This window comes from Chelon labrosus (assembly GCF_963514085.1).
Source record: "Chelon labrosus genome assembly, chromosome: 4".
In the NCBI taxonomy this organism is placed as follows: domain Eukaryota; kingdom Metazoa; phylum Chordata; class Actinopteri; order Mugiliformes; family Mugilidae; genus Chelon; species Chelon labrosus.
The window spans coordinates 17,286,567-17,314,417 of NC_140340.1; the positions used below are offsets into that span (position 1 = coordinate 17,286,567).

Below are 27,851 nucleotides of genomic sequence, written 5' to 3' on the forward strand. Positions count from 1 at the left end.
TTCATACATTTACACCCCAATGTCAAGCACTTGGAGCAATTCGAGGTTCAGTGTCTTGCCCAAGGACACTTGGTCCATGTACTAGTCACCAAACCACTAACCCTATGGTTTGTAGACATTCTGTACTGAGCCACAACTGTCACAGTCAGCGGCACTCATCTTGCAGCACTGAGTACAGCTAAGAGCCAACAGACTCATTTTTGTCTTTGTGAACCACAAACACCAGCATTTGTTGCAAACTATTATGCAGTTTCCCTCCCTAAAATATGTTTTGGAAAAACTCACAGTGCTTACTTACAAGACAACAATTTAATTTTACAGTTTGGCTAAATTTAGAATCGAGCTTCTCAGAGCTACACATGAACAAATGTATGCACAGATTGGGGATGCAACATGCCTTTTAAGAAGCAATGTCACATTTAACAAACACTACAAAGGATGGAAACAGAAATCCATCTCACCCTGTTGACAGTGCCGCTACTGTATCTGTCAAAATGAACGAAAATTTAAATGTGCAGTACATGAAGGTTATGACATCCTTCGCTTTGCTAGAGGATCACTTGAGGCAGTCCTATTCTGAAATGTATGCCCAAAAAACATCAGAAATTATGCATTTTTTTTATTATGATGCATTGATAGAGCTAAAAAATCTATAAATCAAAACGTGCCAGTATCAATAATCCCGTCCTTTTTTATTGGAGGCCGACTGGTTACAGTAATTAGGCTTGTAATGTTTAGAGTGGTCATTTCCACAGTGGCATGTTCTGGCTCCTTGTATAAGTCAGTGTGACAATTCAAGTTCAAAGACTCTTGTAGATTCTCTTATCACTTTCAGTCCTTCCTCTTTACGTCCATTACTGTATCCATGTAGTACAGAGAGATTTTCCCTTTACTACAACACATTTCTGATGCTTAGATTGATGTGCTTTTTCCACCCTGGCATCAATTTTCAGATATAAGGTGGAATTATAAGCCTTGGGATGAAAAACTGTTTGATTCTCTCTCTCTTTCTCTCCCTTTCCGCTCTCTTCCGCCTCCCTCGCACTCTCCCTTTCCTTCAAACGCACACTCGCGCGATCACTCTCGCACGCAGCAACTCCCTCGCGACTGCGTGCGGGGTGACTAATTTCTCCCGGGCTTTGGACTTTGGCGTGAGAGAGGGTGAGAGGGAGAAAATGAAAGAGAGAGGAGAAGCAGTGGTGCCTGGCAGTTCAGAGGAAGCCGCCCACATCGAAGGAGTCTGATATCACCTCTCATGTCGCCTTTTTGGCTGCCTGTCTGTCTGTTTTGTCTCATAAACCAGCGCGAGCACCCTGCATGTGTGTAGCCGCTGTGGGACTGTGTCAGTTTGATCACTGTTTACTCCCCAGTTTCAGGTACTGGAGACAGATCACAGGCAATGTGCGTGGTGCTCCCATCTGTGAAGAGAAATTGAAATCTAAGTGTGTAGTTTTTGCATCCAATTTGCGCTGTCTTCGCTGGTTTCTGTAGAGTGGAACGGCTCCCAATCAGTGGAGCTTTGTTTACTCCCTGCGTCCTGCTGACAACTGGCTGGTACAAATATCAGCTACTGTAGTGTCACACACTGTGCCTTTGTAAAATTTAATAAGCACTGAACTGAAATAGGTTATGTGGCACCGAAATAGCTGATGTATGTGGCACACATATGTCAGCTATTGAGAAAACCGCTTTGTCTTAGACCCAACAGCCATTCGGAGAATTGATCCAAACATGGATTCATCATTCGATAAAATAATCAACACTTTTGAGCAAAGCTCTTGTGAAATAAAGGCTCTTTCATTGAAATCTATTATAAAGACAGAAAGTGGTTAGAAATGAGATTCAGTTACAATTTCACAAGCAAGAGCAAGAGCAAGCTCTTTCAGATCTGGACAGAATGACTCAGGGTTGTTGAAAATCTCAAGAGCAGGAACATTAAACAGGCCCAGTACAAAGACTTTTCCTCAGAATTGGAAATGTCTTGCTTTTCTATGTTTTGCATGCACATTGAATATTGGTTAGCACTTCAGTGATGACTGACAAAGTGCCTTGCATCAGTGATTCGCCTTTTTAATTAACTGTTGGCTTTTCTATGTATAGCTGTATTTTCTGAACATTTCATTTTAAGCGATAGAAAAACAAAACCGTCCACTCCCTCGGTGAGGTGAAAAAAGAAATCACCACTCTTGCAATGAGGATCTTGAAGTCAGCATCTCTTTATTCAAGCAGTGCTCAGAATCTCACATAACACAAGGTTATGGGAGAGGCGCTCCTAGAACAGAAAAATGAAACGTTATTTAGACACAATGGTAGATTATCTTCAGTACATGTCATGCTGCCTATCAACAAGCATGTTATCTATTCTCTGGGAGTATCTCCCTTGAGATGGCACCAAGGCCTCAGGTCTCCTGCACGCTCCTTGACCTGGCACTTAATCATGCATGAATACAACCTATTTACTAAACCTAATATTTTTCTATCACCTTCATATATTCAAAAAGAAACATGACATGAATTTCCAAAAATAAATTTAAAAAATCTGTAAATTCGACACAAATAATTCAAAGATTTTCTTGCAATATTAATGTTTCAGAGAGACTGTGTTGATGGACAGGTTGGAAATGCATGGCTTTGTAAATGCCTAATGAAAAACGAATACTATATCAGAGGTCTTCAACAGGGGAGTCGCGAATTTTTTTTCCCATTAATTTAAATGCCTTGAAATACACATATACATAAGTAGGGGGTCCCCGCTCCATCTCTCCATCAGTTTGGGGGTCCTTGGCCTAGAAAACGTTGAAGACCCCTGCTATATATTAAAGTTGTATGCCATTCATGAGAACAACAAATTCAGAAGATCTGATCCCAGCTGGAAAACTTTGCTTGTCACACCGCCCCTTCTCCCCAGGGGTGTAGCACCAAATTCTGGGCCCTGTACACTCTTAATGTCAGTGGGCCCCTATCCATGCCAGTGCACAAAGCACGCAAGCAAAATAAAATTTTCATGGGCCCTCTCCCTACTCGGGCCCTGGGTAGTCAGGTCCCCTTTTCCCCCCACTACCACGCCCATGCTTCTCCCCTTGTTTCCTGTCCAGATGTGTGTACACAGGAAGAGACAATGTGACGACCAGAGACCATGAAATATTGATTAAATTCAGGAAGTTGTTAATGGGCGGGGAAAACCTTAAGTGATGCAAATTGTAATAAATAAGTAATCTCTACTTTGGGCAACTGATGCATGTTATTGACATATGACACAAGTTCCCCAAACACATTACCGCAAGGTAACACTGTCCACCGTTTCTACCACCAAATTCACCATGCTGATCGCGTGCTTGGAGAGTCGGGTGAACCCGAATGGAGCGGTATTGTCTTTTAAAATAGAGAGTGACAGTAAGAAGAACTAAACAAATTTGACTGGTGTTGTCTCCGTCTCCAAAATGACCATTTGTTTCTCTTTAGTTGCCCTTTTGTCTATTTCCATCTTACACCTAAAATGACAACCACAGTCCACATTTGTTAATGACTGCCATGAAACATGACTATCATTAACACCACTAATAACCAACTGATAAACTCTTTGGTAAACACGCCTTACTAAAAAGTAGTCCCAACCATTTTGCTTTTGTTGTCGGCGACTGAATAGTATCCTGATGGAACTGGAAATGTAATAATGCACAGTGGAAAGAAAGAGAGAAAGAAAAGAGAGTAGGATAAGATAGCTGTCATCTTATTGGTTGTGTCTTCACCCACTGGGCTGCTCAGTCACTGAGGTTGGACTTACTGTGATAGGATGCTATTGTCTGCCTTTAATACTGTGTGCTGGCCCTTTGTATCTTCACAGAAATCTCCGCTCTCTGTTAATGGATTTTTGTCACCTCACTGCTGGCCACTACTCGGCTAGTCAGGCTAAACTCTTCTGCCAAATATGAGAGATTAAGGTCAGTAGTCTCCACAACTTGTGCACAGACAGAAATCCGTCTCAGGTCCTGCTTGGATGATCAAAACAAAGCATTACACCCAAACTGGTACTGTGTAGGGGCTTAAGTGGAGTTTATGCCTCTGTGAGACATAGACGCCTTAACCTACGCACGTAGCCATTTCTGCTATCTATAACGCCACCCAAGCGCTAGTCGGCGCTGTGTCTTTTTTTGCCATTTTGGGTTAATTTTTGTTTCTACTTCCTGCTTCACTTTCTACTTCCTGCTTCAGATTCAACAATGGCGACTGAAACTTCGGCGTCATACGAATGCTTGTACCTTCGAACCTCCTCTGTCAGTCTTTCTTCAGTATCTTCCATCTTTATTGATCCAGAACAATCAGTTAGAAAATTGCGGTCTGCGTCGCCGCATTGCGTGGTTTAATAGCTGGGGAGGTGCACGTCAGGCCATGGTGTAGGGGGCTGCATAGTGTCTGGGCTGTCGCTGTAGCTACGGCGTCAAATTGACGCAGAAGCATAAACCGCCTATTCATGTGAACTTATTTAATCCCACCAATGACATGACTTGCAAGTTTTACTTCTGACACGGACCACCTTTCTGCTTCGTGGTACAGATATAATGGAAATATTTTTGCTGCAATTCCCCTTCTCCCTCTCGTACAACTCTTAACACCTCTTCCCCTGGTCCTCCTAATTCATTTAAACATTTAAAACAGGGACCTTAATTATTCATGTCCCCCAGCAGTCTGTGGCCCTGGTCTGGCCTCCTGTGGACACCCTGGTGCAGAGTGTATCTGGATGGACACATTCGAGGGCTGCTCATTAATTGATGCCTCAGTTGATGCCAGAGGTTTAATGCACTCTCACTCTCTGCCTCTTGCTTTCTCTGCATGTCGTCTTTTCTCTTTCACACACGGAGGGTGTGAGGGGTTTTCACAGAAAACCTGGTGTCATGAAGTCATGCTAAAAAGACTCAAAGGGTGTCTTCACCATGCCAGACCACTAAGAGGCAAGACTATGTTTAACAAGACTCTTTACATCTGAAGGAAAACTCTGTCCATGACCTGACCGCAAGAGTGTGTAAGTGGACAGTACACATTACTTTTTTTCACCAATCGTACCATCTCTTGTCTTGTCTTCAGTCCTTGTTTTTGTGTCTCTGGAGCCGGGCCTCTCATTCTCCATCATTCAGCACAGTTTGTGCAAGGTGGTTACATCTTCTCTTCATTTAAAGACATGGTTCAAGAGGGTCATTATACTGAACCTTCTCCACGAAGAACAGAAAACATGAAGGGTGTAACAGTGTGAGGAGTAATTAAGAGCTGCAAAATCATACGAGAACAAAGTGTTGTTTCTACGCACTGAAGAAAGACGACAGGGGAAAGAGGTCAGGGTTTTCTTCTCTCCTGATAATTACTGTATTTAAATTTTTGTATTACCATCCATTGTGCATGTCCGTTTTTGTTGGCTTATGACTCTGTAAAGCAAACTGCTGTCATCTTGATTGGTTATCGATTGTGGTAGTTTTGTGTGTTGATTTAAAAACTTGTGGTGGGGGTGGGGATTGGGGTGCACGTCTGCACATGCAGCTGTTTTGGTATGAATTGGTTTTGCTGTTCAGCACCAGCCAATAGGAACAGGCACCACCAAAGACGACTTAATTGTCTTTAGTCATTCTCCTGTTTTTTTGAAAAACGAAAATCGCTGCAACAAGAGCTGGCATTATCTGTCCCGATTACAACTACCAGGTCTAATAGTAAATTATTTTGCCGAAAAAATTGCCTGCGCCAATCAGTCATAGCTGATGTGTTCGCCAGTCACATAAAAGCTCAGATTTGAGGAAACTCAGAAAGATAAACAGAAATGTTTTTCTTTCTTTGTATTTCCAGTTTACTTAATCATCTTCCTTCCCCTTTCAGGTTGGCCATCACCGGTTATATAATTATTATATATTATATATCACATACATTAGTGTCTTTTTTTACATCTACAGTTGTTCATATGCAGCTGTAGATTTTAAAACGAAATGAAACGTCTGCGTTGACTGCTAAGGCCTGGCCTTGGTAACAAATGTGAAATTTTTTTTTTTTAAAAAGCAACACTATTAACTCTTGAGTGCTTCTTTCTTTTTCTTGGAATACAAAGCCTGCAATACAGGAGCCTGTCATGGATGCCTGAGTGCGAGTCTGACCACTGTATTAGAACTGCGCAAGAAATCAATTCAGGAAATATAGAGGCAATTATTTTGTCTCCTACATTCGCTGACAAAGTAGCAGCTAAAAGAGCCAAGAAGAAAAAACAGAATTAAAGAGAAGAAAATAAATACGTCTACTGTGGGGCTTTGGGGACCATATAAAGAACATGTGGGTGATTTAAAATCTGCTATACCCCTGGAAAGAATCTGTAATTAATGAAAAATGAATGATATTGATTTGCTGAAGCCTGCGCTGATATTTATCGTGTGTGCGGCAGGAACACAGACTAATAAAAAAGAAGCAAATTTAAGGTCAAGATTTTGAGTCTTGAGTGTTTTGCTGTACTTTTTGGTCTATTATTGTGTTGTTTATAGAGCTAGTGCTCAGTAACTAGTCTTTTGGGTATGTGAATCATTCACAGTATATGTGTTCATGCCCATCAAGTTCATACAATGTCAGAGAAGACCATACTGTAGAAAATAGAGGCAGTTCTCTTTGTTTGCAGCGTGCATTTTAAGCTTCTTACAGTTTCACAACAAATTTGGATGTTTATGGCAGAGTATTAGAAAGTGTCTTGAGTACAACGACTTGCATCATTGCATTATCCTGATCTTGTCGCCCATCTGCTTCTACGATAAAATCAAATCCGATCACTATTGTAAGTTTTATTTTATGAGTCTGACTCATAAAATCATCCTGATCAGTAGGTGTTATTGGTTGAAATGACATACTGAGCTACTCCACCTTTCATGTCTGTCATTACCTGGGTGAATTCTGGGATTTGACTTGATCTCAGAACGTTACTGCCTCTCAGGTTTCTCATGCAGAGCTTTCTGCAGGGCTTTTTATTTTGCCGTCAAATGAGGTGTGCAAAGATCAGCTGTAAGCCATCAGCGACAGAGGCCAAATGGAAGGGTAATATACTCCTCCTTATGCAAAGATGCACAGCTGCTATGCCTGTATTAGCATTTGGGAACAACCCAAACCTCATAATCCTTGGGATAATTAAAAAGAGCACTTTTCCCTCTGTATGGTCTATTATCTGCAAATGAGGTCTATAAGAAGTGAGAGAGAGACAGAGGGTGGAAGAGGAGAAGCTGATACCTTGACAGTTAACAGTTTGTGGAGCCTCCACAGAATTAATGGTGCGAGACTTGACAGACAGTGATTCTGTATTAGGATATGGCATATCTTGGCCTGAAGGCCCCTTGGGCACCACTGGGACTAGAGTTGGACACGGGCTTAGACATTTGCATTAGGGTTGTGAAGGCATTTCCCCTCATAGCTCATAGAGAAGGCTCAGCTACAGATCGAGCGCGTTCTTTCCAGAGAGCTTGTTCTGTGACACCACTATAAGAAGCTGACAGAACATCATCCTGGCCGCTGTGAGGAGAAGAATAAATGTTCACCGGAAAAGGAAAGAAAATGAAACGGATCCGGCTCTCTGCTAATGAACTGTGATATGTTATAGAAGCTGTCCCTTCCATCTGTCTAGGAAAAAAAGAAAAAAGAAAAAGGAAAGAGGAAAACTCAGGGATAGTAGTCTATAGTATATGTGTCTGGCTTGTCTTCCCCTGCAGGTATTTGGGTGTATATGAAACGCAGTGAACAAAATAAAGGTTAATAAACACAGATACTGTATGTCCAGTCAGAAAGCCTCCTGCTGTTACTTTACAACCATTATGTCGGATAGGAGACAAGAGCTTCACAATTTCCCTGTTTACTCTAGATGTGGCAATAGTGCTTAATCCACAAGCAAGCTAACATTAGCATTAGCTGTTGTTACGCGGCTAAATTTATGAAAAAATAAACAACAACCAAGCACTGCAGTACTCGAATAAGTCTTATACTTTTGAAATACAAGAACTAAATAGCATTTTAAATTTAAATTCAACATTTTAAACATTTGAAAAAAATACATTTTCACTAACATCATCTTATTCAGTTTGGCGTCTTCATGCAGTGTTGAACAGTAAATAATTTACGGACATTTTAAGTTTTAACCCTTAAATCCAGAGCAGTAAGAGAAGTGACTTGTCCTGTGATGAATTTAAACATTTCGTGGCAATTTTATGGGGGTTCTTGAAGCTTGTACACAACTCTGACCGCTCAGTTGCTTCTCAACCTGTCTGAATCAGCCATCAAGCACGGAGGCAACACAAAGGATGACCTACTTGAATCAACGGATGAATGAGGAGGTTCATTTGTTTAGTAGCTCTAAAATCTGAAAAAAAAAAAACTACCACCGTCATCAAAGAACTACCTTACATCAGCTGTGTGTGTGCCAAAAACCTTAGACCTGCCTAAACCCTGCTAAAGAGTACACATTCGTTCTGCACTCTGCACCTTCATACCAGCATTAGGGGAGTAGTCTGTATTCCTCAGTCAAAAGAGGAAAAAGGAAGAGCTACTATTAACCGGGAGGCTAGGAAACTTGGTAAAGCTACAAGCTGTCGTAAAGTAGCCATTGTCATTATCCATGATCATTCTAGATGATCATTTTGTCTTCGTCCCTTCTGTTTCTCTTCTCGTGTGCTGTTTTTTTAAGCTGTTCAGCCAGACGCTGACCAGCTCGTTCTACTGCCGAGCGTGCTGTATAAGCCAAATAGCCCCGACGATGGCCTAACATTGGAAAAAATGGCCGACCCTCTGTTCAGAGTGTCATGGCGTTTATATTTGAATCCGATTTTCCCTGCCTTCCCATTTCAGAACCCATCACAATAGTCATCTTAATTTTTGATTGGGGGGTGGGAAACGTTTTTCCAACAGAGCCGCACCTACACACATTTACATAAACCATGAATTATGGGAAATAACCATAACTGATCTGACAGAAACTATTTCTATTGTAGGCCGACCACATTACTCACATAAAGGTTCTGATCACGAAACTGTGTTTTCATTTTCTGTACAGTGTTGTTTTTATTTTAAGCTGCAGTAACTGTAGGCTTTCCTTTACTAATTGTCTTCAGAGTTTGTGTGTGGTTCAGGGTGATGCTTAGATGCCCTTTAATTTTTTCTTGTTTGCCCAGAATTGCATTTTTTTCTCTAAGAGTGCTGCCGCATCGATTATCTGTATCTTTTTTATGTGAATACAAATGTCCTTGCGTGTTCGTTATTAGCACACATGAACATTCGTGTCTGTGCATGTGGGGAGACACAAGGCTCGGCTTACGAGCGCCCTGGTAGTCGAGCTCTCTGAAGGGGTGGAGCAGACACTGAGCTCAGACGTACCTATTCATCACTCTGAAGCAGGGAGTTCATTAAAATAGCCCACGCAGCCTCCTTTGTGGCTGCTGAACCAAAGCCAGCCTTCAGTGCTAAACAAACAGGGTCAAAAAGTGATCTCACCACACACTGATACTGTTCAGCAATAAGAAAGAAGAAAATAAATAAACAAGATTTCCATATAGACATAACTGGCCAAAGATACAATATGACACATCACACACTGGAAGATTTGATTTAAATGATCATTTTCTGCATAATTGTATTCATGCAAATGTTATGTGTGACTGTTTCTGTATTCAGATACTGATACTGAACATTTTAAATGACACACAATTTCCCAACAATTAATTAATCATTTTTTCTAATGCACAGAAAAGATAAAGACAAAATAATTGACATACATTACGTTCAGTGCTTTGAAGCATCTATTTTAAGCACCAAGTTGTATTATTCTATTCTGCACCTTGACCCAGTGTTCAACAGTTAAAGAAATAGAAGTCCCAGAGAAACCAGTTCTGCAGTGACCTTTTCCTGCCAGTTCAATTGCCTAATTAACAAACATCAAAAAACCAGAGGGGAAGAAACTGCAGCCCTTGGTGACCTTTTTTAATAATACTTCACACATGATGAATCGCAAAGCTTCATCAGCTAGCGAGTGTAATTTGGAAGGAATAACTGTGTTTTACGAACAAAGAGCTTCTAAAAGTTAAATCCATTGATGATACATACTGTATTATCACAGCAGAACAAAAATATCCCTAATAAGTAGTTAAACCCCTAATCTTAAGATCCAGTGATTTAAAAAAGAAAAAAAAAAATACTGCAAAACCCCCTTCAAAGGCATCTTAAGGCTATTATAGTTAAAGTGTACTGGCTTAATTAAAGACTGCATTTTACTTTAAAATTTTACTAATTATTTTTCTTTTGTTTGGTAGTTATCAAACCTCAGTTGGAAATAAAACAAGCAGCGCAACTGGAGTTTGCATTTCATATTTTGGTCTCTTATCATACATACAGTATATGTACATTGTTGATACTATATTTGCTGCAGAAAGCTGCTCTTTTAATTCCTAAATAAGATGTATGCATAGAAACTGCGTGGGTGGTTTTATGTTTTGAGTTTGCGTGCCTCACTGTATGTAGAATACACCCTGTATATGTACTGCGCAGTATTTCAAGGTGACACAGACAAAGACACAAATGGTTTTCCGGCAGCAACCCGGTAAGATCTATATATTCTTTCATGTGGCTGCCATAATGCAGGGTAGCCTTTGAAGATGTGTAATATAAAAATGTAATAGTGTCATCCTCTTAGGAGGCTTTCTTTTTTGTTTTGCAAAACTTGAACTTAGCAGTGTGACACATCATGACATTGTTCTCTTTATGTTTGCCTGGAAACATTTCGTGGACCTCAACATCGCTCTCACTGTCCACTTCCACATGTACAGCTCAAGGACCCGTCTTATGGTGGCCTAAGAGGCGAGACAGAGGGAGAGAGAGCAGGCAAACTGAAACCATATAGTCTGTCACATAACTTGTGAACTTATCTCTTAAAGTTTTTCTTGTGTAAACATACAGTACAGTGCAGCGCTGTATTGTGTTTACACATTGTAGCATCCAATAATTGTTTTTGGTATTTAACATGGGCCTGTTAAAGTCATCTTGAAGTAAGTGCATTGAAAGTGCCCAACATCCCTACTAAAACTCAGAAAACTGTTGAAAATCTGCATTAGTAATAATTTATTTAGTTTAACACAGTAGTTTTGATGCCACTCTTGTGCATTTATGTTGACCCCACTGCATAAACGCAGGAAATGAAGAAAACAGCGAGTCCTAGCCGGTCCAAACACAATAAAATCTGTCTACCTGCATCTCACGCCTAGTTGCACGCAGCTTTGTTAGCTTCCTCGTGTTCAGCACAAGAAATGCACAGATTGATGTGAACAGCGGCAGACATGGGAAAGAATGAGAAAAGACTTTTCAGAATAAATAAAGGCCAGAAACACAGACCAGAATTTGCCAAGATGCTCTATTCTGGTTTCGTAAACTGAATTAGTGAATCGCCTGGCACGTTGCTTTGCTTAATTTTAAGTTTCCAACTACCTGTTACCTAGTGCAGTCGCCCCAAAATCTGCTGCAAAACCATTAACATAAGCAAGGTGGATAAATCAAGAGGTTACCTAGGATTGAATGGAGACATACTGCCCAAAATGGTTGAACTTGTCAAACCTCACTATAATTATATAAACATATACTATGACCTTCTTCTTTTCATCAGATTTGATTGAAATCAGTAACCCTGTACTAACGAAACATAAAGTCATAAAATGTTTTTTGGTGTTGGTCATAGACTGTATAAAGATGGATGGAAGAACATCTCCTCAAAGGTGAAGCCAAAGCAAGTAGAGCTCCCCCTAGTGGCTGGCTGCAGTATAGGTCATAAGCTCCACCCCCTCCATGTTAGCAGATGGGACTTGCGGCAAACTAAAACACCAAAATACACGTCAAATTTTATTTTTTTTTTCAAGGATGGTTTCAGTCACTTTAGGTAGTTAATATTGTGCTGATCCATGTTCAAGTGTCAATTTTTGGGATAAATTTCATTTTAGTTAGTTATTTGACGCTATAGAAACAGGATGTGACGTAATGGCAACCACCAGTTGTCATGCCAACCGCTCTGTAAAGCGGTCCACTGAGACCGTGAGAGTTGTGAACACAATCTTTAAAAATAAGTACAGTGTATAATCCAACATTTTCTTGTAACTGGTGGAGGTAGAGCAGAGCGCAGTATTAATTAAACGAAAACGCGAGTGAGTCTGGAGGAAGTGTGGTCGGCTCTCGGACCGAGTTGCGCAGATTCTGGCTGCATAGCCGCAAGATGGCGCCGCGCTTATTCCCGGGAAAATAACGTCAGTTTGGCCAGTGCAAGGGAGTGGGTTTAAGGTGTTGGTACACTGCAGTATAGCACAGTCATTTCCTGTCCACTCCAGTGCAGTCCACTCCACCCCAGTTCACACAGTGAGCCGACCAAACACAGACAATTGGTCAGATTTAGTTGGACTTCATGTTCTCTGTGACCAATGGGCTTCTGGTTCTTGGTGAGTGCGGCCAGGGTGACCTCTGAAGTTATCCTCCGCCATTTCTAAAACACATGACAGCTGCACATGCATCATGTGGCTCCATGTGGGTTTTTTGAAGCAAAAATTAGGTTACATCTTTTTCCTTTTTTTCCTTTTCCAAATGGTTGTCAGAAATCGGTATGAGCTCTACCCCTGTGTGTGTGTGTGTGTGTGTGTGTGTGTGTGTGTGTGTGTGTGTGTGCAAACAGTGTGTGCAAATGTGCATTCATAGACTGAATATATACATACAGGTGATTCTATATGTGTTCTGGGAGTGCAGCGTTCTGGCGTTCTTTCATGTTTTACGGCTGGCGGATGGTCGAGCAGTGGAGCAGATGTGGCATTTAAATGGCCTTCTTTTTGGGAAGCAGGTGGCTGAGTGTGATAGATCATAGATGTCATCTCTGGCTCTGCTTTGTTCTGTATTAGCGCTACCAGAATGGGCTCCTGTCTTTGGTGCTTCAGCGGCAAACACACACATACACGGACACGCAGCCACACGCAAACATATGTGCAGCATCCTCATTCACCAGATTCATATATATATGTGTGTGTGTGTGTGTGTGTGTATACGGACATGCAGATTTCCCAACACACACCTTCAGGGAAGAGACCAGCTATGATAAAGGAGAGTTTTCAGCGCAGAAATCCCACAGCCCTACACTGTACGACCTTTCCTCCTCTCTAATGACCTGTAAAAGTCCAGCTGCACAAAGAGCAAAAGTGTAATGTAGCTTCGTGTGGAAAATGTCTTAGTTAGGAAGCTGCAACGCTAATATTTGCACAAGATTTTCTACTTCTATTGTGTCTTTTTTCTTCTTCTTCTTCTCAGAATGCACTTAAATGCAGCAAAATGACTTAACCCGACTGTAACAAATGAAAGTGAGCGATTATAATTAGGTTTGTATCCGATTCTGTTAATGATGTGTGCGTCTGTGTGTGCACTCTCCTCGGGGCCTGTTCCATTTCTCTTCTCACGCCGATGCTCTTTATTCCAGAGGAGGGGAGATGGCGTTTCGAACAAGCCCATAGCAAACAGGACTAAAAATAATGATTCTGTGGCTCTGTTTGAGCTTTGCTGCTCTTTGCCTTCCCCTCAGGAATAGCTCTCTAAATACACACAGCGCTGAAGCCGCGGCGCAGCTCTGGGCTGTCTGCGTGCCTCTTCAGTCATTTTCTTAAAATATCCAAAAGCTTTATTGATCTGGCCCGCGTCATCCTAAGATGCATGCTCCCTCTCTCTCTCTCTCTCTCTCTCTCTCTCTCTCTCTCTCTCTCTCTCTCTCTCTCTCGCTCTCTCGCTCTCTCTGCTGCCATTTTTAATATGTTTTTTTATTTTTTTATTTGTGTGTGTATGTCTTGTTTGCTCTGGCTTTGCAGACACTTAGGAAAAAAATCAAGCAGCCGGGGCGCAAGCAGCTGAGAAAGTGTGCTAAATTATTGTTATTATTAGCCCGTAATGACATCATCTCTCAGAGGGATCGTGAGCAGAGTTGGTGAACAATCCTACCAAAGAAACATCTGATTTGTCGTGTTGCTGCTGCTGCTGCGTGTTCTGACAGCACTCCCAACTGCTCAATTAATTTTAATCAAATGTTTACAATGCACTAACAGCTTGGATTTTTTTTTTGTGTGTGTAATAACGATGCAAAATGAAACTTTGTTTGAAATTATTGCCCCAAACAAACATTAATTAGTTCGCTGTATGAGGTGATATATTCACGCTGTCCAATCACAGGCGGGGAGGGAAGCAGCAGGAATTGTGGATAATTGAGCTCCTACTGTTAGTTCTATCAGTCGCTATAGATCTTCGTGGCGTGCATCGATTTCTTTTTTTTTTTTTTCTCATAGATTCATTTCATTTTATCTTTTTTATCTGTTTCTTCTCTTTTTTCCCGAGACTTCCTCTGGTCTCTTTTACTTTTCTCTTGTGCTTCCAAAATATATCGACTCCTCCCGAGTCCTACTCTCTCTCTTTCATCCCTCACATCCCCAAATTTCAGCCGCCCTCCTCGACTCTCTTTTCCTGCCTCTGTTGAATTCTTCATTTTCCGCCTCACCTTCCTCGCTCCTTCACTCCCTCTTTGCTCAGTCAGCCTCCCCCTGCGCCCTCTTGAGTATCACTCCTCCAGCTTCTCCCACCTGTCTTCACTGAGAGGCAGTGGCCCTCCGGTCTCCGAGTGTGTGTACCGTTCCCTGGTGTTCATCTCGGAAGTGACTTCACCCCAGGATCAAGTCACCTGCAGCCCAGGTAATCTGGCGTATGCAGGTTCCACATCCTACTCTCCACCTTAAATAAATAAGATGCTGGGAAAGAGTACTTGGCTCTCTTATGAAGTTACTTTTGTGTGTTATTAAAGTGACAAGTTTGAACTGATGGTTTAATCAGAGTTCACTTTAGAGAATATTGAAAGGTAAGTTGTTTTTAAATAAGGCAGTGTCCTCTTTGCATGAATGGTACACATTCATCAGTGCAGTGGAAGAGAAAGTGACGCGTCTTTGGATTGACCCTAAAGAACTGGTATGAAAGCGGGGTCTAATTTACTCCGCCATAACGAATCTGAAATATGGTTGCACATCTCAAACAGCGTTGTGCTGGCGTTGTGTTTCTCATATCACTCCCGGAAGCATATCTCTCTCCCTCCCCTCCCTCCAAACTCACCACACACACCGGTCCATCACCTGCTCTCTACTCAATTTAACCTAACGCAGAAAACGGCGCGGACAAGTTACATGGCATCAAAAGCTATTTGACGCTTGTGGCCTTGTTCACTAATAAAAATGGACGTTACCACCACCGTTTAAAATCCAGTATTTGTGCGCTTGATTTTTTTGGAGAGTTGTTCAAAACGACTCCAGACGTAACGTGAACTAGCTTAACTTTATAAGAGCTAGCTAGTACAGTTAAATTCGCTAATACTTTATTTAATCTTACCAGTGTTGGGCACGTTACTTTAAAAAAGTAATTAATTATAGTTATTAGTTACTTCTCCCAAAAAGTAACTGAGTTAGTAACTGAATTACTCCACTATAAAAGTAACTAATTACCAGCCCACCCAGAGGGGGAAAAAAACACCTTCGCAGCTCTTGTGGCAACGTAACGCACCACATTTTAGTGTCGGTAACGGCGTTGTAATGGAGAAAATAGTAATTAATTAGATTACTCGTTACTGTAAAAAATAACACCGTTAGTAACGCCATTTATTTTAACGCCGTTATTCCCGTCACTGAATCTTACAAACATTTGTCCTTGGAAAGCCACGTCAGACCAACACAGCAATAAGTTTAGTAGTATTCATGTATATATACTGCACAGGCTGCCACCAGTTGTCGCTAAATCCAATATTACGTCATTACGGTAATATTATGATAATTTAATGATGGACAATTAAAGATTGTTTCAATCCAGTAAAGCACCCATTCTGCAACCACAAACTATTTGATCAGTCCAGCTCGAGTTCTTTCACACAAATGCTTATCCTTTGATCATCAAAAGTTAAATGCAAAAAGAAACAAATACAGGGAAATCTCTTAGTAATTAGACAGTTTATTCAAATCTTAGCCTGAACATGAAGTATGTTTTATCGTGACTGAGTCGTTCTACTGATGGTTAGAAAGGGTTCAAATGTATTTCAGCGTTTTTTTTTTATCCGCTACCGAAGCTTCAAAGTCAAATGCCCAGCTGACACGTTTGTAGTCGTGCAGAACATTTTCCCGAGCGTAGAGATCACACCTTCACTGCTAAATTATACTCTTGTTCTTTTCAGCTGAGGGTTGTACGTGTAGGTGGAGAGAGCAAAAGCGCGGGGATCGCATAATAAAGGTTGGAAAGAAAGTTTGTTTCTTTCCCACAAAAAAATTACAGTGGTGCTGTTTTAGTAACATGACTGTGAAACCACCAGGTCTTGTGACCGGACGGTGTTGTGGGCTGACAGGCCCGTGGGGGCTGCTTCCGGAGAGACTAGCAACTGCAGCGTTTTAGTGTCGTGTGTGATAAAGTGTTAAGCTGGTAAATTTAGAGAGAACCTCTTGCTCTGTGATGCTGAGTGGCTTACACCTACTTTAAATCGGATGTTTACTGTTATTGTTACGTAATTTTCTGCTTCTAGCCGCAAATATCTAAATGTCATGTCACTTCCATTTTACCTGGGAAAAAAAAGGAAAGTAAACCGCCGAACAATGAACTCAGCGATGATGCATAAATGGTGCTCTGCCAGTAGCTTATTATAGTCACTGCTAGGTGTTAAAAAGTGGACTGAGTTTATTACAAAAAAACTTGCCCTTGGATGCAATATCTTTTTATATAGTTTTCACTTCATTCTCATCACCAAGTCCCCATATGCCATTTTCTCTGCTAGTTTTGCTTAAGAATTGTACTGTTGTAAATCACCGGACACAAATTACTGGAACAGTAGAGAAAACAGTAATGCACAATTCGACATCATAAAAACACCATCATCCGCCCGAGACAGCTGTTGATCCCAACCCCGACTGGCTTACACCACATTTGGGCATACAGTGTGATTAAAAATGATCCTTTTTAAATGCTGTAAGAACCAGATGGCTCATATTTTCTGAACTGAAGGTAACAAAAGTTTTTATCCATGCTAGCTTTGCTCTGTCGGTTGGTCAGTTCATCACTTTGGTTCATGTAGGATTGCAACAACAGCTGCTTGTAGAAATTGCCGTATGCATATTGGATCGTCAAACAAATACTGTTGGGTTATTGAAAGCGGCATTCGTTAATTTATTGGATAACAAACATTTTTAAATCTTATGGCATTTCTACTGAACACATGACATGAACCTGCTTGGTTTAGATACATATCATTATGATACGTGCCAATCTAAAGTCTCCGGGAAGGTTCATACTGCGTGAAGTAATGTCAAGCTGTTGATTTCCAACTTTTGACAGAATAATTATGTATGATGCGCTCAGGCTGGTAAAGTCCATGTTGTTTCTGTCTCAGCGGTAAAAAGTAAGCATGGCACGCAAGATGAGACATTCGCCTGACTGCGCCCTGACAGCGTTTCCCCTGAGCTAATTAGAAGCCTTGCATATACAGTATGGTTTAGATTTCACACCAGCTCGCTTGTCCAACACTAATGTCAGAGTTGATCCTCACCAAGTACTGATTATAATGAATTAGTCTAAATCCCAGTGACTAAAATCAGGAGATGATATTATTATTATTATTAGATTGGAGGATGCAGATTGGTAAACTTACATGAGTATTTGCATATTTTCCAGAGGAGCTGTGTTTTTTTAGGGACACAGAAAAAACACACGAATGTAACGCAGCATTCCTCTGCCCTAAATAAAATAAAGGTTTGCTGATTGATTTTTTTTTTAAATTATTATTTTATAACACATTTGACCATTTTTTTGGCCAGCCTCCTCTCGACTGGACCTTGTTGTTGAATTTAATGATCTGGAAACCTAATGGCATTCGAAAAGTCTGCTTTGTGTTTACTGCTTATTAGGAGATTTTACACACGAAGATTTAAACATAGTAAACGTTAAACCTTCTTAAGTGGTTCTGAGCTCATTAGCACGATAAAGTTCATTGACTGGCCGATCATGGCTGTAGACTCGATGCACCAAATCCTCCCTGCACATGCAAAATAATCTGCGTCATTGAGTGTCCTTTTAGGGAACTGCATTCAGTCATCTTTTGTTTCCAGTTTTAACCTTTTTATCAATTTATCAACGCTTTGGTATTCATGTGAGTTTTAATACTGTAAAGTCTAATGCAAACACATGGTGAAAGGCTAAAAACTGTAAGAAAACTTTTAATCCAGCTCTTGCTTTTAACTAAATGCACAAGCATTAAAATTCCCTGAGAACAGCAGGGACGGAGCAATTACGTCACACCATTGATTGTGCGATTGCAATATTGGCCTTGTCGACAGCTGCACTCAGTACTACTTAACTAGAAGGAGGGAACCATTGCGCTCTACTTGGGGGTGATTGAATGTGTTTATTTAATTTCTTGTCCAGAAGCGAGACAGGCAGCCGAATGTCTGATTACCTCAACCATTACCACAAGATATTACTCCAAGATTTTAAAAAAACACGTGACCTCTGGAACACAGGGCGGCAGCAGGGACAGAAATGCAGAGCACTTCCACTGTGATGTTGTAGAGGTTATGCTTCCTCTGGTTTTGATCCTTTTTGCGCCATAATGAATCTCTCTCATGTCACTTCCATCGCGGATGCCTCCTCCAGGTGATTCACCGCCGCAGATCAGACTTTCCCTCTGTGCTTTCTCAAGCAAGACCAACTCCCTTGAACAGATTTTTCACACAGAAGATAGTCTGACAATAAAGGCAGATATTCATGCCCTGGCGTAGCATTTTGTCAAAAGATAAAAGCTTTCCTCCCCTCTATCTCCCTTTTCATCAACACAGAAGAACATAGTTTGAAGGCAAACCCCGTTTTCTTCAACTCTCCGAATATCTCCGCAGTGCAATGTGGAGGGTGTCATTTGTAATGAATAGCCCTGAGGTAATTAGAAACATGCTCCTCTTCCAGGAGGAAAACAAGATTGTGAAAAAGTGATGATGAATAAATAAAGAAAAAAGAAATGGATGAAAGAGGGATGGGCCCTCCTGGCTGAGGAACAGATGCCAGGTCTGTATTGTTGATAACTCTCTGCTGTTTGGTGGAGGACACAGGGGGTTTTGCCAGTTCATTAGCCAGTCTAGTAAGGAGGCTTCACACTGTCTCCAGCAGCACTCAAAACACCGCCTACTTGTCTTGTCACTCATGTGCAAGTTTGGGTGATAAGAGGGTGTTTGCGTGTTTTGGCGTGTTTGTGTGCGTATTATGTCTGTTTGCTCAGAGTTTTAGTCTCAGTGAAAGGAGCTGAGATATGAGATAGGAAATGATTTTGTGTAATTGAGGGCTATGAAGAGCAGTGCTGTTTATCATCCCTACAAAGTACATTTCTGTTCTACTAATTTGTTGTAAATTTTGGATTAGTTGTAGTTGCTGCCTGCGACGCCTTCTCTTGCAGTTCAGTGCAGCGGGTAGAATATTGTGGTGCAAACAATTTGGTTTGTGTTCATGAAGTGACAAACCCATATTGAGAGATGCACCAACTCTGCTGCTCCTCAATTCTGCAGAGCATTTTATCTTCTTTCGGCTTGTTTTGGTCTTCTGACACACAACTTGACTTGCCTAGCTTTACAAGGTGATAATATGTTGTGTGTTTTAGCATGTCGGTGGATGGTTTCTGTGGCAATACTCTGTAAAGATTCCCTCTGGAGTTTTTGACCTCTAGTAACAAGGGATGTCCGATGCGGATCCTTTAATATTCAGTATCGGCCGATCAGAGTCCTGATCTGATCTTAAGTAAACAAAATGTCCTCTCTTGCAGATTCATGAAGGCCTCTCTTTTCTTACTTGTGTTTCCTAGATCACGTATGCATTGTACGACCGGAATAGTGCTGTCAAAGCTAATGAAGCAAGGAGAGGGTAGCTCCTATTGGCTCGAGAAGCTCCATCAGACAGAAATGTGCTGGTCATCCAATGCCATTAACTCTGTATCCCTTTCTGTAATATTTTTTGCCCTTAAAACCGTGGCTAGGAAACTTTTTTAAACCTAGTGCTCAGTGTTTGTTGTTGCTTCTGTGCCGCCTTTGCCTAACTGTACTCTGTTTTTTTTTATTTTGGTGGTACTGAGTGAGGATCTCTTACTACCACCTCGCGAAACCTCTGCGTTGCAAGATTCACAAACTTCTGTCTGACTGACTTCGTTTCTTTCACAGTAAAGTACTTAGCAAGCATGTTTAATCACGTTGTTTTGGGTCAGCTTCTTCTTAAATTTTTGGCAGCTTTGCCGCTAGCCAACTGATGCTAAAGGAGAAGAAGAAGAAGAAGATAATTTGACACTACAGGCACATGGTTTTGGTTTATGGCAGACCTAGAATAAATAACTACGAAAGATCAGGCTTGGCTGAAGCCCAAAACTGATCTGATCATTTAAAAAAAATGCCCGAATTGTATTTCTGTGATTAGGTCACTGCTTTATTTCATGCAGTTGCACAAGGACGCATGAAGATCTGCCTACATGCGTGTGAGTCTACACTTGTGACAATGTTTTCCACCCACTGTAATGATCAATCAATGTCACGATGCACTTCATTTGCCAGCAAAGACTGGTAAAAGGAAGGCTGCAGGCAAGTTAACATGGATGACATATACTGTACTTTTGTTTCACAGGGCCCCAAAACTACAGGGAAAGATTCTAGTTTTGGTTCAACACAGTTGTCCTGAATGGGGACATATAGAGACCAATATTTTCTGGTACCAGTCTGTAAACATGTTTATTTCTGCTGCAAAGTTGATCATTTTAACAAAGAGGTCTAAATTGATTGACTCTCTGTTGGAGAACTGCCTCAAGTTGCCATTCGAGACAGGCACTGCCCCAGAACCGCTTGATAATTACTACCCAGTTGCTACCTTTGTCTGTCTCCTGTTTCCTCATGCCAGTACTGTACAGTCTGCCTCCTGGAGCTAAACATGACATTAAGGGAGTGGTGAGTGGCTTCACTGAAACAGTAAAGTAGCAGCCGGACAGCTAAACAATGAGCCGAGAGCTCTGTAAATCTGAGAGGGTGCTGTAGATTTGGGTGATAATTCTCTGTCGGTTAATTACTGGGAGCAGCACCTTTCACATGGTCACATTATCATTTGACAAAGCCCACCAAGGATTTCAATACATCACCCCACCCAGCCCGCTGCTTTGAGCTGTCATGTTGTCAGGCAGATTGATCCCACCTCACTTAAATGCAACATAAGCTACAGCCACAGTGCCGAGGGGAGGAGAGCACTCTTCACTGACTGTGACATGGACGGGAAAAGAAAGATGCAGACGCTAATAGAGGAATCAATATTCACCATTTTGAACGTCGAATCATGTGCCTTGGTCAAAAGATGGCTGGCTTGATCCGATGTGTGTTCGCTCAGTTCTTTACAGATGGTTGGCGTCAGCAATGTCGCAGGGCTCCTAAAACAAATTGTAGACCAGGTGCACACACTGAACAATATGTACCTGCATGGTTTTCCTATGTTGATTATTTGGTAGTGTGAAAAGATTGAAGGAGACGATGCAGATATGTGAGAAATACGTCATCACCACACATTAGATGCTTGTGTGCTCTGAGCTGCAGATTTTATACCCTGAGATGTAAGTCTCAGATGTAGAGTCTCAGATGATAATTATATGCAAACACACACAAACACATTATTTTGGATTCTTTGAAAGTGGATTCTTTTTTTTTTTTTTTTTTTTTGAGTGTGTATCATGCAATTTTGTCCATCCTTTGACGAGAGGTTTCCTGCGCCTCTGGCTGACTCAAAAAGCAGAATATTTCTACCCATGTTTAACACTTGGCAAAGTTCTTTTCATCAAATGCTGTTCCATTTTCTCAAAGCATACGTTTGGTGATTGTGGCCCAAGAGCTCCTTTCTAACGTTATCTACCCACAGCACTTGTTTCCAGAATGACTCTGCTCTGTCCAGATGTTGCCTTAAAAACTACAGATGTTGCCATTTGTGATGGAGTCGCTGGTATCGCTTCCATCTTATCACTCTTCCATGTTGACTTTATTTGCTCGTCAAAGGTGAACGGTGAACAGACACCAGGCTTTCCTGCAGCCACATGGGGGATTTGCTTTTGAAAGTTCGAAACAGCTCCCCTCAGCTTCACAGTTTCTATAGCCACCCCGTGCTTTATATAAATCAGTTGGCTTCATTTTCAGTTCCTCAGTCAGTTGCTTTGACCTGCCTTATGAATCCTAATGTTTCAAATTAGGCCTAAGAAGTGAATGAAGTCCTGACTTGTATCCCAATAAAATGCTCCAAATAAAAACCTTTGCATGCAACTTTAAATGCAGATACTTTTTTTGTACTCTTGACTGAAGCACAAACATTAGCCTAATTAGATTCACTGGCATTTTTTTCAGCACCTGCTCTGCTGCAGACACTTCTTCACATTCCTGTCCCTTTAGTGGGACGATGCCACCATCGCTGTCACCGATTGACAGCACAGCTGAGCCCAGCGCTGTCGTCTGTGTTCCACAGAATATGACCTGTCAAAAAAAGTCGCCTACCTGGAAATAAGTTTCATGAATGAGTTTTATGAAGACATGCTGTCACTTATATTGGAGCACAAATATCTGACGGACATATAAGGCATACCGTATCAAAAATCAAAATAAACCCTATGTGAACAAGAAGACAAGAATGCCACAAATCGCTCGTGTAAAAAGAAGCAAAGCTGCTGTTTGAGGCATGAGGCATGCAGTCGTTTGTCGGTTAGGTGACACATTTCAGTCGTCCTTTGTAAGCATGAGTGAGATGAGCATGACTCGGTGTGACAAGCCTCTCGGGTTGCAGGATGATGTCAATAGGCAATCGCTACTCAATTTTATGACTGAGAGATGACCAGTAAACATGCCAGGAATCTGTGACTGACATCATCTCCTTTTGGTAAATTAATACAGGCTGGTTATAAGAAGTTTCTGACCTTGCATAGCTTCTGGATATAGATGGATATTTTATTTATATTTTTCCAATTCCAACAACCTCCTATTTTGTATCTAAGAGACCAGTAATGTGAATCTAAATAAATGGGTCAAATTTGATTAAGAAAAGGAAAGACGGTTTTTCATTTCCTTCTCAACTGCTTTCCGTCCTATTTTCAGTCGGTATTTCTTTTTTGTTTTGTTTTTTTGACCTGCCTCAGTTGCACGCAAACGTGTTTTGGGTCATGCGAAGTGTGACTCGATTTTTATTCACGATATTCCAGCAGACAGGCGTATTGTTTATCTGCTCGCCTTGTAGGAGAAGAAGTGATTGTGTTGCAATGGAGGTAGAGAGAATGTGAAATCTGACGAACGGACGTGGGAAACAAAACACATGCACGTTTAAAATGAGCTGTGATTTTTTTCCCCCTATATTACAAGGAGGAACTCCTGTGTGCATATTTTACGTTCACGCGTGCAGATAATTCACTTGATCCATGCTAATTCTTTGGCGTTCTCTCGAATTAAAAAAACGGTCACTCTCACAGCGGCCCTCTCCCTTCCCTATCTGCACCTCCGTTGTGAAACAGTAGTGCAGAAAAGAGGCTTATTTTTGTGAGCTGCACAGTACACGTCCCTGTCTGGAAGGTGATACTGTACTTGCAGGTAGCTGAACAGACAGGTGCCGGGGGGAGGGGGGGGCGGAGAAGGAGATGAGAAAGAGGAGGAATAAAAGGGCAGAGGATGCAACGAGGGAAGGAGGAGATGAGAGGAGAAGCAAGGAAATGAGGAGAGTTAGCAGTCAGCAACATGTCAAACTGCTCTCCAGAAGGAGGGAGGCAACTACAGGAACACATTTTCTTTATGTTATTTTTGTGGATAAACACACACTGTCAGGAAATGCCCTTACGGTGCATACAGTAAAAATAACAACAACAAAAAAGTAATACACCATCTAATTGGTAAGTAAGCTTGTGGATCAACTTAAGGTTTAGCGTCTGTTAGCAGCATGAGAGAAACTGTGTGTGTGTGTGTGTGAGTGTGTAGTTTTTGGCATGCCGCGGTGCATATGCTTATACCTCTGAGATTATGCTAAACAAGCTTATACAATCCACTTAGGATACAGGCTGTAATAAAGTATTAACATGCACAGTCACAGGCCAAATAAATCCTGGATTCAAAAAAATAGAGAAAAAAAAAGTGATGAAATTGCGAATACTATTTTAGTCATACAATGGATGGGTGATCAAAGAGGAGTCGAAAACAAAGCCGGGGCTTCGTTTTTCTTTAATTAACCACAGTGCAAATATAAAATAACTGGCGTTCAAGTGAGGTGACCAGTTTTGCATCAGCCGCTGATCTGAGACGCGGCGTACGCCGGAGAAAATAGCAATTATCTTACAAGACAACGCACGTACAGATGGAAGGATGTATTTTCATTCTGTGAAGTGTCTCATCAAAATGCACTGACAAGTAGTGCGATGTGTGTCACCCTTATCTCTGCCTCAAATCAGGCTCTCTGGAAAATGTCAATCATTTAGGCGACTTGAAAAACACATGTAGAAATGAGCCTCCATTAACTTCCCATCTGCTCAGATCAGCTGTCATTAGTGAAGCCGTCGGGACGTTCTCTTACTTTACAGTTTACCTCTGTTGCTGCTGCACGCATTCATTTGTCAGACTAATCTTTCAATCGTGAAGGGTAATTTATTATATTATCAATCGCGTTAACTGTCACGCACAACATATTTAAGACGGTATTGGCGTGTTTACAGTGTGTAACCGAACAGACAGGTGAGAAGATATGCTGGATGCATCCGTAGAATTTAGCTCACAACTAAGTTTTACTCGGTTTACAGTAGCTGATTTAACTTCTCAGTGACTCTTGAAACAATGGAGCCATGATTTCAGCTTAGACAGCTTCGACAAAGCAGTTATCATGTCAAGTTGTCAGCTGAGACCATAAACTTTACAAAGATGGATGACAGAACTGCTTTTCAAGAGTGAAGCCAAAGCAAGTAGCACTCCCAGTGGTGACTGGCTGCAGTATAGGTCATAAGCTCCACCTCCTCCATGTTAGTGGATGGGACTTGGGCCAAACTATAACACTAAAATACATGTCAAATATTTTTTTTTTCCAAGGATGATTTCTGTCATTTTAGGTAGTTAATACACTCCCTGGCCACGATCGATCAGATCAGAGATCACTTAAACGTTTGGTGGAATCAAATTGAAGAAAAGCAACAGTAGAACTCAGGGCTATGTTTAATAGTGAAAGTAAGAACATTTCCACACGTACACTGTGAAGGGAACTCAAGAGATTGGGACTGAAGCTGTGTAGCGTTAAGAAAACCACTAATCAGTGAGGCTAACTGGAAAAAAAGGCTTTAATTTGCAAGGGAGCATAAAGATTGTACTCTGGAGCAATGGAAGAAGGTCATGTGATGAGTCCAGATTTACCCTGTTCCAGAGTGATGGGGGCACCAGGGTAAGAAGAGAGGCAGATGAAGTGATGATCTGGGGTTGCTGCAGTTGCTCAGGTCTAGGTTCAGCAACATTATGTGCCCAAAGAATGAGGTCAGCTGACTACCTGAATATACTGAATGACCAGGTTATTCCATCAGTGGATGTTTCCTTCCCTGATGGCACGGGCATATTCCAAGACGACAATGGTAGGATTCATGGGGCTCAAATTGTGAAAGAGTGGTTCAGGGAGCATGAGACATCATTTTCACACATGGACTGGCCACCACAGAGTCCAGACCTTAACCCCATTGAGAATCTTTGGGATGTGCTGGAGAAGACTTTGCGCAGTGGTCAGACTCTCCCATCATCAATATAAGATCTTGGTGGAAAATTAATGCAACACTGGATGGAAATAAATCTTGTGACAAGAATCATTTTATAACCAGTGTTAACTATGCATCTGTTGGCTACGTAACTGAATTGTTCTCCAAAGCAAAGCTACAGCCCCAAGTCAAAAGTAAGCATGAACCAATGATCTATGGAAAAAATAAAAAGAATTGAGTAGGGCTGGGCGATAAAACGATAACGATATATATCGCGATAGAGACGTGATCGATATCAATAGAAAATACGTAGATAGATAGAATGTTCGATAATTTCACTCGAACTCCGTTAGAAAAAAATAGGAAGAAAACCCCGAGCCAGAACTGCAAGTCATTCTGGGGCATGTAGGCAGAGGAAGGGCTTTAGCCTCTCGACCTATCACTGCCCAGCTAAGCCAGGTTGGCGGCATCAACAACAACAAAAAGAATGGCGTGGAATGAAAGGAGAGAGCGAGAGGAAATTGTAGATAAAAAAGGAAAGGTCACGTCACCAGTTGTTGTCTGCTAACTTGAGCATATTAATTGTCTCTTGTCTCTTGATTAGTATTCAGTTAAGTTTCGCTTATCTGCCGGCCGAGTGAGTGGCTGCTGACTCGGTTAATCAGGGATCCACGAGCAGCGGTTATGAGTCGGTTAAGTTTCGCTTCTCTGCGTATTGTGCTTAAGTGAGTGAGTGTCTGAATGCCTTAGTTTGCCGGTTATATGAGCCGAATCTTTTTTTCCACCGCTACTGAATATTAATTAAAAATGAATGAAAATTAAATGCTATTGAATATGTCATTGTTATCATTTTTAAAAAAAATAAAGTGATGGGTAAAAATGGGTTATGACGGGATTTTTATGACCCTGTCAGTCAAAGTGACAGACGACGAAAAAGTCTAGCGCAACCTCTGATCTAGAGGTACACGGCAGCAGTGCCATACGATAAAACATCAAAGCGATATAAAGAAATAACGGATGCAGTTTAGCACAGTTGAGAAGTCTGGGTAGAAGGTTAAAAAAACGAATCAATAATTATCGATATCGACTGATATGAAACACTTACATTGTAATACATTTTTCAGCCATATCGCCCAGCCCTAGAATTGAGCTAGTTAGTTTTACTAGTGTTATTATGGTGGAGAAAACTGGAACTCCTTCTACATACTGCAGATCTGCTACTTGATCTGGGAAGAAAAACTATTAGGTTACTGAATGTAGGTTGTAAACAAGACAAATATTTGAAAAGTAGCAGATGTGAGCTTCACAACACCTGTAAAATTCATATTGACTGTATCTATAGATGATAGATGAGACCCTCCGGTGACGTGACTCTTAGGATTCCTGAGGCAGATGTTGGCTTCACATTTCAGCCCTGAAATTTTCATCAGATTCTGCTTGTACGCTGTAGTCAGATGTATGTATCTATGACAGATGTATGTTTATCTCGTTTCTCCTGCGCTTCTCTGCTCTCTTTTCTGTCTCTGCCAGCCTAAGGGAGATGGGTCCCTCCATATGAGCTCACGGTTTCTTCCTGTTAAAAGGGAGTTTTTCCTTGCCACCGTCACCTTCATGCTTGCTCTGGGGGTTTCAGGCCGGGTTTCAGACTGGATTTTATAAAGCGCCTTGAGACAGTTTGTATTATTCTTGACCGTATATAAATAAAGTTGAACTGAACTGAACTGAATTATAAGAATGTGATCCACTAGATACTTTTGGAAAGTCAAGAACAAGATCAGCAAGATCAATCATTCCAGACTGTTCTTAAATTTGTGGAGAAATTCAACTGCTCTTTAACTACACTGATCAGACACAACATTATGACCATCTAGTGAATTTGGAGGCCAGGTCAACACCTTGCGCTGTTTTTCATGTTTTTTTCAGTTGTTCCTAAACCGTCGTTGTGTGTGTGTCTGTGTCAGGCTGCATCCTGCTGGGTGTGTGATTGTTATGGGGTAGGGGTGTCTGGTGTGGTCTAGGTGGGTGGTACATGTCTAAGTAACAT

At 41.3% G+C, this 27,851-nt stretch overlaps 1 protein-coding gene across 1 annotated transcript in view; it reads left to right on the plus strand.

Annotated features, from left to right (window-relative positions):
- tafa3a (TAFA chemokine like family member 3a) overlaps positions 1 to 27,851 on the plus strand; it is a 93,268-nt gene that overhangs the window by 7,409 nt on the left and 58,008 nt on the right. The gene's annotated exons all lie outside the window — the stretch shown is intronic.